This window comes from Lepidochelys kempii, chromosome 22, assembly GCF_965140285.1.
Source record: "Lepidochelys kempii isolate rLepKem1 chromosome 22, rLepKem1.hap1, whole genome shotgun sequence".
Classification (NCBI taxonomy): domain Eukaryota; kingdom Metazoa; phylum Chordata; order Testudines; family Cheloniidae; genus Lepidochelys; species Lepidochelys kempii.
This window is the reverse complement of record NC_136401.1, coordinates 14,143,744-14,157,221: the sequence shown is the minus strand read 5'-3', so window position 1 is coordinate 14,157,221 and position 13,478 is coordinate 14,143,744. Positions and strand designations below refer to the sequence as shown.

The 13,478-nt window shown below is 43.0% G+C and overlaps 1 protein-coding gene across 1 annotated transcript in view; it reads left to right on the top strand.

The window, feature by feature from the left end:
- Positions 1-11,526, top strand: part of GRAMD1B (GRAM domain containing 1B) — a 333,312-nt gene extending 321,786 nt beyond the window's left edge. Inside the window, exon 25 of the transcript XR_012155938.2 lies at positions 11,169-11,526. The gene's annotated coding sequence lies outside the window, so the exon portion shown is untranslated. The remainder of the gene's footprint in view (positions 1-11,168) is intronic.
- Positions 11,527-13,478: the final 1,952 nt, after the last annotated feature.

Genomic DNA, 13,478 nt, shown 5'->3' with positions numbered 1-13,478 from the left:
TCTACTGACGTGTAATTAATGCTGGGGAGAATGAACTGGAAGGAAGAGGATCAGATCCCCTAGGTACACATATACACCACTGCTCTTAGAGAGGAGTCTATAATTGGGCTGGAAGCAGGAAGGCTCTATAGAAATGGAATAGGGCCGGTGAGCGTTATTTTCAAAAGCTAAAGGATTTAATAGGGAATGGCATCCTTTCTAGGGTCTTTTAAAAAGCATAGTATAGGATTCTATAGCAGGGATTTAATTCTCCAATAGTTTCTGTCGGACGATTTGAAGTTTAAATTAAATCTATAGGTTTTTTTCATTCACAAGGTTTTAGATGCCTTCTCCACACCCAGCCAAAGCTATATCCTCACCACACACCCTCCTACATACAGAGCTCCAGCTGTATTCTTCAGGCATGTACATATTACTAAGCCTACATCTCCATCACGAATAAGTGCCACTGCACAGTGCTATTCCTTCATTCTCCACGCACACACAGCTATAGCGCCATCTCTATCAAATCCATGTACCCCACCCTGTACTGGCTTTCTCTGTGCTCTCCATATAGGTGCATATACCCTGGTTTGTCTCTCCCGCACATTTGCTCATCTCTGCACGAGATGTATCTGCGTATTCTGTACATCTATCCACCCAGGGCTCTCTCTCCATCACATACAGCTACAAACTATACAGGGCTTCACCAGCATTCTCCACAACGCATTTATATATGCTGGACTCCATCTCCATACTCAACACTAAGCTAACTGCATTTTCCAGACATAAACACACCCAGAACTACCCTCCATCACACACAGATTCTGCATCTCTCTGTTCTCGATACACTCCCTGAGCAGCACCCTGATTGTAGATTATGCTGCCTTACTTTGCAGAACAGCCAGCTCTACAGGGGCATCCAACTAGTGTAATCCCTTTAAAGCCAGCTGGTCCTTTTTAAAATGCAGAATACCTGCTTTCTGGATCCCTTAGGATGCATAAGGAAAAGCGCCTGTGCCATCCTTGCCTGCCAGAGGAAACACAGCCCCAGGGCTGCATCCATTCACAGCTGGCACTGTTTTGCTTTCAGGACTGAATCCCCTTAGGGCTGGATATTGTACAATCCTCCCCTTTGTGAGCAACAGGAAACTTTTCTGGCAAACAACAGTCCATCCGTTCTGTGTGTCTTTAACAATGTTCATAATGGCACGCCCCTTGTGATACAGGGATCCCCGAACTTAGAAAAGAATCGCACACAGCTAAGGATGATCATGGTTCAGCTTTTCAAATCAGTCTGGTGGATTTAGACACATTAAAATGGGAAATGAATTTATATCCCTAAGGACTGCTTTGAAAATCTTCACCCAGTCATCTGGAACAGAAGCTTTCTCAATGGCATTCAGGAAATCATCTCATCCCAGCACCTCTGATAGCATCCAGTGGCTTTCACCTGAATTGCCGCTTTACACTTTTACCCAGGCCAGCGTCTTTTACCATCTGTGGCACCTCACTTGCAAGTGCATTATGTTTCATGTTGCTCCATGTAAGAAGGTGCCACCCTGAAAAATAGCAAGACCTGGTATTGCCCTAGAAAGGTTGTAGGCATCATTCTCCAGGACACAAAAGCTGCCAAGAGCAAAGGTGCACTCATGCATGTCAGTGAGACCTCAGAGGCCCTAAATACAATCAGCAGTCTAATAAGCTGGTGCCTTCCATAGGAACATGCAAAGGGCAGGTCAGTTATGATCATGTAAGGTTAACATCTTTCAGGCCTCTCATCCCTTCATTTACCCTTTGATAGTGGGTGACAAGCTATTAGCATGTCCGAGCTCTATGCACATTCATTCATACTTGCTCATTTGATTTTTGTGCTGTTACTATTGGAGAAAAACACCAATGAATCAACAGCTTCAAAAATTATTTTCGCAGCACAGGGTCTGTATTTCCATATAAAAAAGCTTGGCCAGCAATAGTTGAATATTCCTTACCTTGCACTGGATGGGGCGTATGGGATGTTGCATACTTTCTTTAGTTGTGTACAATGACAGAATTTTCTTGCAGATCCCAAAGAATTGATGCATACCTCACGAAACTCATTCACAAGAGTCTGAAAGTGTCACTGGTCAATCACATATAGGATTGGTTCATCCTGAGTAAGTCTGGTTGCAATTCTATCTACTGTCTCACGGGCCACTCCCTGGAAGGAGGAATTTATCTTCCATCTGAAAGGATAAATATATAAAACATCAGTCAGGATGCAAGAGCTTGTTTGGAGCAAGCAAATGTTTCCTTCTGCAAACCAGGAAAACCTCTGGGACAAATTCACAGATCATAAATAAGGTGGTGTAAATTACACATCATTCATGAGTTTAAGGGAGTCTAAATTGTGTAGTTTACAGAACAAAAGGCATGGAATAGAAAGAGGCACAGGAGAGATAAGTTAAACTACCCCCTCCCTACACTTTACCCTACATGTTCTTGTGGCCCACTGACATGTAATTATGCCATCTTAGACCCCTTTATGTTGTCTTTTGCTCACTTAGGGCTTGATCTTGCTCTCACTGTAGCTGACAGGAGCTTTGCAGGAACACAGGATGGGATTTTAAAAAAAAGCGAGTTATATGTGCCAAACACTCACTGATTTTCGATGGGAGCTGGATACCTAACTCTCTTAGGCTCCTGTAATGGAGTGCACTTGCCCTGCATTGGACAGGAAAGGGTTAACCCTACATTGTGGGCTGAGGAAGCCACGCCCCCTCAACTCTACTGGGCATGCACCAGTATAAAAGGGAGCAGCTCAGCTCAGTTAGAACTGATTGCTGGAGAGAAAGGATGCATACTGCTGCTGCTAGTTCTAGGTAAGGATAAGTCAAAGTTCTGGCAGAGGTCAGGGTACCCATGGAGGCCTTGCAGAGTTTGGAGTTGCTGGGTACAGTGCAGACTGGGGAACCTGGAGGCAGCAGAGATGCCCAGACTGTGGCAATGGGAACAATGGTAGGAAGCAGCCCAGAGGAATTAGATCATGAATTGGAATTTTGAGCCAGTGTGCTTTGGCTGCCCCCTTGATGATTCAGTGGCATGTGGAAAGGGAGGGCCTGGGCTGCTGCCACCACTGCCTGTTTTGTGTGTGTGGTGGCCCCCTTCCCTGACTGAGGCCATTTGGCCACTAGGCCCTATAACCCTGCTGATGGGGCAGATCTGTTGACTGACCACTAGGTCCTACTGTCTTGCTAATAGGGGCAAGTATATTGACTTTCTCTAGAGACATAAACATAGGCTACTTATGCCCTGTTCCTACACCCTAAGGGGGATGGGGTCCACCAATCTTGTCACAGCTTCTCTGAAAATACCAGATAGAGCAGTGGCTCTTAAACTTTTGTACTGGTGACCCCTTTTACACTGCAAGACTTTGAGTATGACCCCTTATAAATTTATAAACCCTGGTTAATATATTTAAAACAATTATAAATGCTGGAGGCAAAATGGGATTTGGGGTAGAAGCTGACTGTTTGACTCCCTGGGGGTCCTGACCCCCTGAGAGCCTTTTACTCTTTATGTCTACTTAATGACTTGTAACTTCCTCTTCCATATGCGCTGTCTCTGAATGGAGTCCCCTTGCTGACCCCAGACCCACCAATCAATACTAGTTTAAAAAAATCCCTCCAGTCTCAGCAGGGCTGCTGGGGATTCGGCAAGTGGTACTCTTCCCTGTCTGTCAAAGCGGAATACTGATGCAATAGTCTAGGATGGCGTTTGCATACATAATAGGCTGCTGGAGGTGCAGTCTTTTGCATGAGGTAAATTCAGGGTCCTCCTAACCACCTCCTCTCCATTAGAGATCCCATGGCTAGAGGAACGGTCTGTTTCCTTGTATTCCCCGTGTCTGTCTCCTCCTGTTGTCTCTTCTCTGATACTTAGAGCATACAATTTTGGGGACAGGGAATCTTTATTTATTTTTCTGTTCAGTGCCTAGCACAGTAAGGTCCTGGGCTCAAGACTGCAGCATTTAGGAGCTGCAAATTCAAATTATAAATAAAACAATGAAAAAAACTAGACTGGAACTTAGGAGACCTGGGTTCAATTCCCAGTTCTGCCACTAGTTTGCAGGATGACCTTAGACAAGTCAGTTCCTTGCCCTGTCAGTCTTCCATCTGTAATATACACTGAATGATAGAGAGCTCCTTTGTAAAGCTCTTTGAGATCTATGGATGATAGAATCTAAGTATTCTTATTACTACATTCCAGGTTGATTCATTTCACTCTGCCTAATTAAATTCTCCCAGCAGGTGGAAATGGATACAGTATTCCCCACATACTAGTGAACCATTGTGTAGCATTCTTTAGCATTTTAAGCAGCTGCCAGAATCCATCCCCTGATATGACTATCACTGTGGTATTGAAGGGGTGATAGGTAATCCCTATCTGTCTAGTTTAGTACAGTGCTTTGGGGTGAAAGATGCTTTATAAATTTAAGATCTTGATATTACTTGAGCTAGCCTCATTGCAACTTCACTTAAAAGAAAACACAAACAAATGTAGCATAAAAGCAAAACACAACCCAAAAACCACCAAACGTTGCATTGACATTCACCACAAATGCTGATGCAATGACTGACTCTTTGGCTTATGCCAGATGAGGGAGGGACAGGATCAGAGCTTTATGTAAGTCTGTTTTCCCCAGTTAGTCTTTTTGGTGTCTGTGCAGTAATGCTATCCCAAATACCCTGCACCCTTTATTGCCTTCACCAACCTCATCCCTCTAGGTCTCTGAGGGTATGTCTACACTGCAATTAATCATGCCATGACTGGCTTGTGAGAGGTGAATTGGGCTCACAGAGCTTGGGGTTTAATTGCAGTGTAGATTTTAATGCTTCAGGATGAAGCTTAAGCTCTGGGATCCCATGATGGGAGAGGATCCCAGAGCTCAGGTGAACCTGAGTCAGCTGATACAGGCCAGCAGTTGGTGTTTAACTGCACTGAGACTTGCCCTTCATGTCACAAACTCCCTAAACGAGCCATCCTCTGCTTGCTAGATAGAGCAGTGGCTCTTAAACTTTTGTACTGGTGACCCCTTTTACACTGCAAGACTTTGAGTGTGACCCCTTATAAATTTATAAACCCTGGTTAATATATTTCACAATTATAGAAATAGAAAGCCTAGAAATAAAAGGTGAGTGGCAGATGGCTAGTTCAGAGAATTTGCAAAGTGAGAAGGGAAAGGAGTCGGAGAAGACAAGACAGTAGGGAGGAGTGACATTGGCCTGGAGAAAAGCAGGGAAAGAAGATTACAAGTAACGAGTGAGGAGGAGAAGGGGAAGAGTGGGAGGTGGGAAGAGACAGAGCAGGATAAGCACCAGAGATCATGGTTTTCACTTTTGGGGGGAGCCACTGCTGGAGGTGCTCATTGGGAGCTGGACCCAAGCCCAGAGGAGAATCCCAAACCAGTGTAATCCTCCTCCCCCTCCACCTCAAAGGAGTCCTTCAGAACTGAATGAAGCCTGGCCTATCTCCACTGGGGAGCAGCAGAGAACAGTGCAAAAGCTTTAGCATAACTACAGACCAGGGTGTGTACTGGGATTGCTTTCAATCCAAGTATACACAGAGCAGCAGGGATACAGGTTGGTGTTAGAGGGGGACCTGTCTCTGGTCTCAAGGATGCTTGAGAATCTAGCAGTTCCAATAAGTCTTCAGAAAGGGTTAAACTGCTGAAGTGTGTATTCCCTGGTAGTATAACTGGTCAGAGAACTAGAACTTTTCCTGGGGAATTTTTTCCCTTCAACTTCAAATCTTTCTATTTAATGCTCCCAAAATTGTAGATTTTAATTCCTCCCATTTTCTTCCCCCTCCACTGGATAAAGAAGGAATAAGGTAAATGGTGGTGGGAGGAATCAACCATTTTTTTCACTCCTCACCTTGCTTAATGAAAACTAAATGTCCCCCTGCCTTCCAGTTTGTCATTGCAAAGTGGTGAAAATTGGAAGGAAATAAAAAATTTCAATATTGACTTTTTTGCAAAATTTTTCCTAATGTTTTCCTTTTTGTTAAGTGTGCATTGCAATGGGTTTTTTGAGCAGGCCTACCCATTATTAAATGGGAGGGGGGGCATCTCGTGAATCTAGCAGCATGGCAAGGGAATAGATGGGAGGAAGTGGCACTCTGGAATTCTAGGCTAGAGGAAGGACAGTCCAGTCATTAGGGTGTTACCTATGACTTGGGAAACCTGTGTTCAAGTCTCTGTTCCCACAGATGGCCATCAGGCAAGTCACTGAGTGTATGTCTACACCACAAGTAAGCTTGGGGTTCAAAGCTAATGGGAGTTTTGAGTATGGACTGGTTGCAGCACTGGGCATCAGTTAGTGCCCAACACCAAAAGGTGCTGCATGCCCTCAACTCCCATTGACTTCACTGGGAGTGCAAGGTGCACAGCCCTTTCAGGATAAGAGCCCCTAGACAGCAGGGGTAAGAGGAAAAATATTAATAAACAGGGAGTAAGAACAGAGGGATGCAGAAGGGTCAGGTGGTGCTAGACTTGTCTGGAAGGGAATGCTTGAGAAATTAATGCTGGTCTCCTTTTGCATGGTATTATGTAATAAGCCTTGGAGGACAAGAGGGGTGTTAAAATACCTATGTCCCCTCTTAACAAGGTAACTATGCCCTTGGCACCAGGCAGGACTCCTCCTTCACCACTTGGAAAGGAAGTGTTTGGCCACATAAAAGCACATTATAATCACCATCCGCATACTGATCTCTGGCCTGGTTCTTCCTTATGAGAGACTGTTTGGTTCATATGAATTATGTAAGAGTGGTTATGACATCAGGAACCACCATAGCATCCTGGGTCCTGGATCCATGGAGCTGGTCTCCCCATGCCGAGAATTTCCACTCTTGGACAGCCGAGGAAGAAACCCAGGCATGCAAACCCCAGCCATGCACCCTGCTTCTCTCTAATTGGGGCTCTTTTATTTGCACTGCACCATTTCTTGTGAGCACTCCCTGTCCTCTTTTAAAACTTTATTTACACAGCATGGCACAGTTTAAAACCTTCCTGGTTTTGGCCCATAGCTGACACTGGCCTCTGCCCACTCCTCCCCCACTCCTGTCCCTTCTATCTGCACTCCTCCTTCCTCTCCCCAGAGCCTTCCTCTTTGAATCCCCCACCTCATCTTCCCTTCCCATCACTGTCACTCCCCACTCATTGTATTACTCCACCCAACACCTGCCCCTTCTGCCCCCTCACTGTAACTAGCCTGCACAGAGCCATTTGCACCTTTACTGCTTTTAAACATTATTCATCTTGCCCTTTCAATTGCCCCTTTTCTTACTGTGCCCCATTGCTGCCTCTGACAAGCACTTGGATGTTTGTCTCCAGCATAGTATATGCACAAAGCATGTTACACTGTGAGCAGAGGATGCTACATAAATAGATTCCTTGCATACAGTCACACAAGACAGTGAGTCATTACTTTAAAAGAAGTAGCAGACTATATAAAACATGAGGCTTGCCAAAGAGTGGTTGATTAATGGCTAATATCAACTGCAGGGCTCTGTACCTGCTTGAAGTCATTCAGTTAAAACAAATTTAAAAGGTCTATGGGGCTGGACAAGGTAGGAAGCAGGGGAAACAGTCTCATGGCAGGTTAGTGGAACATCAGCCAAAAGAAAACAGGAGGGAGTATGAGGTGGCTCAGGGAACTGGTAATAGGTTGTAGTCACCTGTGTGAAGGTGAACAGTATCTAGGTCACCAGTTTGGGGCAGGGATTAACTAAATTACCATCTGGGGGCCTGTGTGAAGGAAACTGGAGGGGAGCTGGGTATCTCACATCAGTATCACATACTGATCATCAACTTTATCACTAATAGACTTTTTTGGCAGTGTCAGCAGAGATGCTATGGACTGAGTAGGGATGCAAAGGGGATCTCTGCCCCCCTCAGTCCCAGAAGTAGACCCTCCAAGATGAAGGTTAAGGTACACTGGTGGGACAATTAAGGGAAATCTTTCCCCTGCTAAACACATGTTGTGCAGAAACAGAACTTCAAGCCTATATTTCCCAGCAGATCATTCTCACTGGTGGTTCTTATTTAGGGTGTGTATGTTGCAATCAGTGTGATTTGCAGCTCATGTAGACATACCTGTGCCAGCTGTAATCTAGGCAGCTTGCTAAAAATAGCATTGAAGATGCATTGTCTTGTACTTCAGTGCAGACTAGCAAAGTGAATATGTACCTGGGGGACCAGGTGGGCTCATACAGGCCATACAGAGGCCCACACTGCTGCATCTTCACTGATATTTTTAGCAGTCTAGTGAAATTAAAGCTAATGAGGGTATGCCTACCAAAGCTCCCATCACACCCCCAACTGCAGTGTAGACATAGCCTTAGAGTGAGTATATTCAGTCTCAATCAGATTTGGGGGGGAAGTGGCAGAAGTTTGATCGGCAGGCAGTTTCATTACATTTGTTTGTAATTTGTGGGCTGAATTTGGTGGTTCTTTTATGTTTTTGTATTAAAACAACTATTTAGACTGATTACTTAAGGGCCCTGACTATCTTATTATTCTGTGTACAGCACCTAGCACAATGGGGTCCTGGTCCATAAGAGCTCTTAGATGCTATGGTAATACAAGTAGTAAATGTACTGAATTTTGGGAATTGAGTTGTACTATTAGTTATATCCTGGTAAAGCGATACCATTCTATTAGATGTGCTGCATGTGTATTTGCTACAGACCTAGATCTCTCTGTACAAATATGTACACAGTTAAATACCCACATGATCATGAATACCTAGTAAAAATGAGGTGAGAGGTCAAATCTGTGACCTTATTAAACCTGAAGAGAAAATTACCATTCCAGTGGCACAAGGTGTGACTGTCAACTCCCACCAGTTTAAAGGAGTTAATATCCAATCATTCATGCAGTCAGAATGCTCAGGTTATATGCATGCACTTGCTACTTCCTCATATAGCAAGAGGAAAATAAGCAATCGTTGACTAAAATTACTTTTGACAGTATTTAAAGAACAAGCATGATGAAGACTTGAAAACCTAAGAGACCTGAAGCACAGCTGCCAAATTACTCCTGCTAGTACCAAGAATGAGGCTGGGGAAGGGAGCACTTAAGTAGAGCTAGTTGGATTTTTTCCAATTTAATTTCCCTGTGGAAAATTTCAATGAAAACACAAATTTTCCATTTCAACATTTAAAAAAAAAAAAAAATCCCACACTAAATCAAAGTGAATTTTTTTACAAGACAAATTTTTCTGCGGAAACTTTTGTTTAGTCAATCCTATTTTTCCATCAAACAGTTGACAGGAATTTTCAACCAGCCCTATTACATGTGCTCCATTTGAAAATCAGGGTTATACCCATGTCTCCTTGTACATGACTATTCTCAGTCCACACCCTGTCCCTTTCACACCAGGCTGTTAAGAGCAAGGGGAGGGGTGTTCTGTGGGAATTTTGATGACCCGGTATTCAGGACAACACCCACGGCTCTTACCATACTCTTACCACCTCCTACATCTGTTCTGATATACACCCCAAAAGGATTTACAGCACTAAGATATAATCAGGTTTCCTGGGTGTATTTTAAGAGCAGTGTCTTCTATTAATAGCCTTCTCCCTGCATGCCATAGACAGCAATCGCCCTGCTCCAGTCTGAGAATGGGGACTGATACATAAGAATGGCCATACTGGGTCAGACCAAAGGTCCATCCAGCCCAGTATCCTGTTGGCTAACAGTGACCAATGCCAGGTGCCCCAGAGGGAGTGAACCTAACAGGTAAAGATCTAGTGATCTGTCTCCTGCCATCCATCTCCACCCTCTGCCAAACAGAGGCTAGGGACACCATTCCTTACCCATCCTGGCTAATAGCCATTAATGGACTTAACCTCCATGAATATATCCTGTTCTTTTAACCCCATTATACTGATACCAAAAGAGAAGCATCTTTCACAGAACTGAACATCTCTCCAACATAAGTAAGGTGGAATTCACAAACTCTTAACAGCATGTTTTGAGGCAAAAATCAGTGGGATTTCACACATCCCCAGTAAAAATGTGAAATTTAATTCAACTTACTTGGAGATTCACCATTTCTGGCAATAAAAATAGCTTTCCCTGTCCCTTCAAAATGAGACCCTTCTGGCAGCAGAAACAGGCTTGCATTTTTACCTGTGGAATCAGTTCATTAGTTTTACTTGCATTTGGAATTTTATTTTCTTACAAATTCCTAATAAAATAGCACACATTATTAAAGATCCAAACCACAACAGCATGCAACAGGAGTACTGTGGTTTTGGACCATTACTGTAGTTTAATGTGCTTTGAATATATAGACACTATAAAAAGTAGTATTGATAAACTGTCACCTTTTATTTATAAAGTCAGTAATTTGCATCTGAGGAACTCAGTGCCTTACAACCATTTAGGGTCACATTTTTGCACTCATATGTCCATGCAACTCCCCATAGCTTCAATGGGAAATGAATACACTTATCTGAGGGTAGAATTTGGCCTTAATTATGCCTTGTAACACCTTCTCCCCCACCTCCAACAGGATTTTATAGAGGGAAAACTGAAGTATGGAGAAACAGCAATTTGCACAGGGTAACTGTGGCTAAAATGGGAGCTCCACCTCCCAAACCTGTTTCCTGTTCTGTTTGGTTATGCCACCTCCACCTTGCCAATGAACCCCATGAAGTCACTGTCTAATGACAGCATGCTGGTTTCTCTAGCAATGTCATTCACTGTCATCCTCCTTCCACACAACCTATCTCAGAGCAAAACCTTCTAATCTCATTCAACTGAAAAGCATACTGGTCCCTTTTTCTCCATCTTACCAAGCTTTTGGAACATTTGTGAATTCCTTTCATATGGCTTAATAGCCATAGTTGTGATAATTGGGCCTCACAAATTTACCCTAATTGTGAGCTTAGCTGTAAAAAGCAAGTAAGTTCCTAGGATGTCACAATAACCTACAACAAATGTTGATGGGAAAAGGTATGAAAAGGGAGACGGAATTAGTCCAGACAGAAAGGCCTCTTGATATAACTTAAGGCCTACACTAAGGTCATGCTTGGTAAGGAAAAGTGGAACCAGAAATCAGTGAACCCAACTGGTGTCAAACTAGGCCTAATTGGTAGACAAAACCAGAGGATGATCTGTTTCACCTATCACACTCTTTTAGGGTCCTTGAAGAAAGTTTAGGGAGGAAAAATGGGCTACTGGAGCAAGCTTCACCATCATGGCTGTCACCCCCACCATCTCCTGGGACCCCAAGCCTGTGTCATGCTCATCCTGAGAGAAATCCTGATCGGACTGGAGAGTGACCCAGATGACATTGCTGCCTCTACTGACTTCAGCTGAATCTCAACCACAACCCATGATGAAACAGGACTGGACTTCAAGAGCAGCAGCTCCGGGTCATCTCAGCAACTTTTCCCCAGGAGGACAGTTTTTACCATCTTAGATATCATCTACCAGACTGTCAAACAAGGCTTTTTCTTCTAAAATCTCTCTCCAGCTAAAGGGAACAAGGGATGTTTAAAATGCAAGCTTTATTTAATACTTGACATTTCAAATGTTTTAACTGTTTCCCTTTTCTTTATCTTTATTAAAAAGTTAAAGATTTTTTTATGGTGTTTGCTGTGATACTAAGCAGGCTGATGTCTCTGTATACAAAACCCCAGACCTCCTTTAACACTGTTTAATGTTGGACAGTGACTGGATTGTGCCATCATCTTTTAGCCCATATATTTCATCTAAACTAATACAACAGATATCCAGGTTTAGGTTAGGGATCCAGCTGATTGTTTCAGGTGACAATGAGTGGATGGCAGATATATCCTGGTGTGATATTTTAGGACACTGGTTGAAAATCTGACCAACTCAGGTAAAGAGCATCTCACTTCTGCACACAAGCAAGAAGCACTTCAGTGCATTAAAATACCATGTGCCTTTGTCTTAGTCTGTGATAATAGCAGCATCCTCTAAGCTAAATAAATTCCTAAACAATTGCAGGGTGCATACATGACAGCAACAGTGTGAATTCTGCTTGCCTTCCAATTATACTAAAGAGGAGAAGGAAACAAAATACATATCTTCATCTGCATCTATCCTGTCTTACAACACTCCTTGACAGCGGTCCACCCCTGGCTCGCAATGTTGGTGCACTCATTCACCTAGAGTAAGCCTCCTGGTCAAAGTTTGGTAAGTAGAACTGGTGACCTCACAACTTTAGTTTACCCATCTCAGATCTTTCTTTCCTACTATAACCTTTATAGGTATTTATTTTAAAATTGTTTATTTGATGCCCTTTTAGTGACCTATATTACATAGTTTTTCTGTAGCTCTTTCCTGCTTTGTTCTTTGTATTGCAGTAGCACTTAAGAGCCCCAGTCACAGACCAGGATCCCATCATGCTAGGCCCTGTACAAACAGAACAAAAAGAGGGACCCTTCCCAAAAAGCTTGCAACTCATAATATAAGGCAAGAGTGAATCAAATGTCAAGGTTCTAGCTGGAAAAGGACCCTTGAGTGGTTGAAGTCCACTAATGGTTGGATGTCATTTTAGTGGCCTATTGTGAAAGTCCAATGGCATTTACCCTCTATTCAGCAGCACATGAAGAATGTTTACAAGGACCATATTTAAAAAATCTAGCTTTATAGGAATGTAAATTCATGTGATCGATCACCATTTTAAATAACATCTGTACTAGAGTAGTTATCCTTAATGATCCTTCAGGTTTTTTTCAAATTGCAGTGACAACTCCAACCTCTTGACAGACTTTAATTTCCCCCACCCCATTTTTGGAGCCTTTATTGAACTGATCAAAACATCCAAACTAAATATCCTTCCTGCCCCATTTCTTGATAGTGTACTGCTCCTGAACTCAATGCTCTAACCACCAAATTCTGCCTTCAAGTACCAATGTTAGCTACATACATGCACATCAGTACACACCCCAACCTGCCATCAGCATTCCAAGGGCAGAAACAGGCTCTTAAGGAAGGTCTAATATAGACAAACACTTCCATCTGCACATGGATTTTTGCATGTGTGGTTCTAGTTTCAGGGCTGAATGAATGGTTTTGGAGATTGGAGTCTGCTGATTACATCCACCTAATGGGTGTAACATGGGCAGCTGCAGAGCAAGCTTACTCTTGTTACACTGCCCATGCACCTCAAAGCCTGCTTGGGAGCTAAGTTCAGTCTCTGGTCTTGGTGTTGACATTGTCAATAAAGGATTCACTCAGTGCAAATGGTAGAAATGTCTTCTAATGGCATGGATAGTTTGCCACTTTACGAAATGTACAAAGACCCACCATCTCCTCTCACATAGCCCACCAAACAGCCATCAGATAGGAACAGACAGGTCTATAATTTGTTAAATAGAGTAGGTGGAAAAGTTATGTTGAAAAAATGTTTCAATTTTTTCACTGCTTTTTCATTTTTTTTAAAATATAATTCTTTTGGAACAAAAAAGGTTAAAGAACA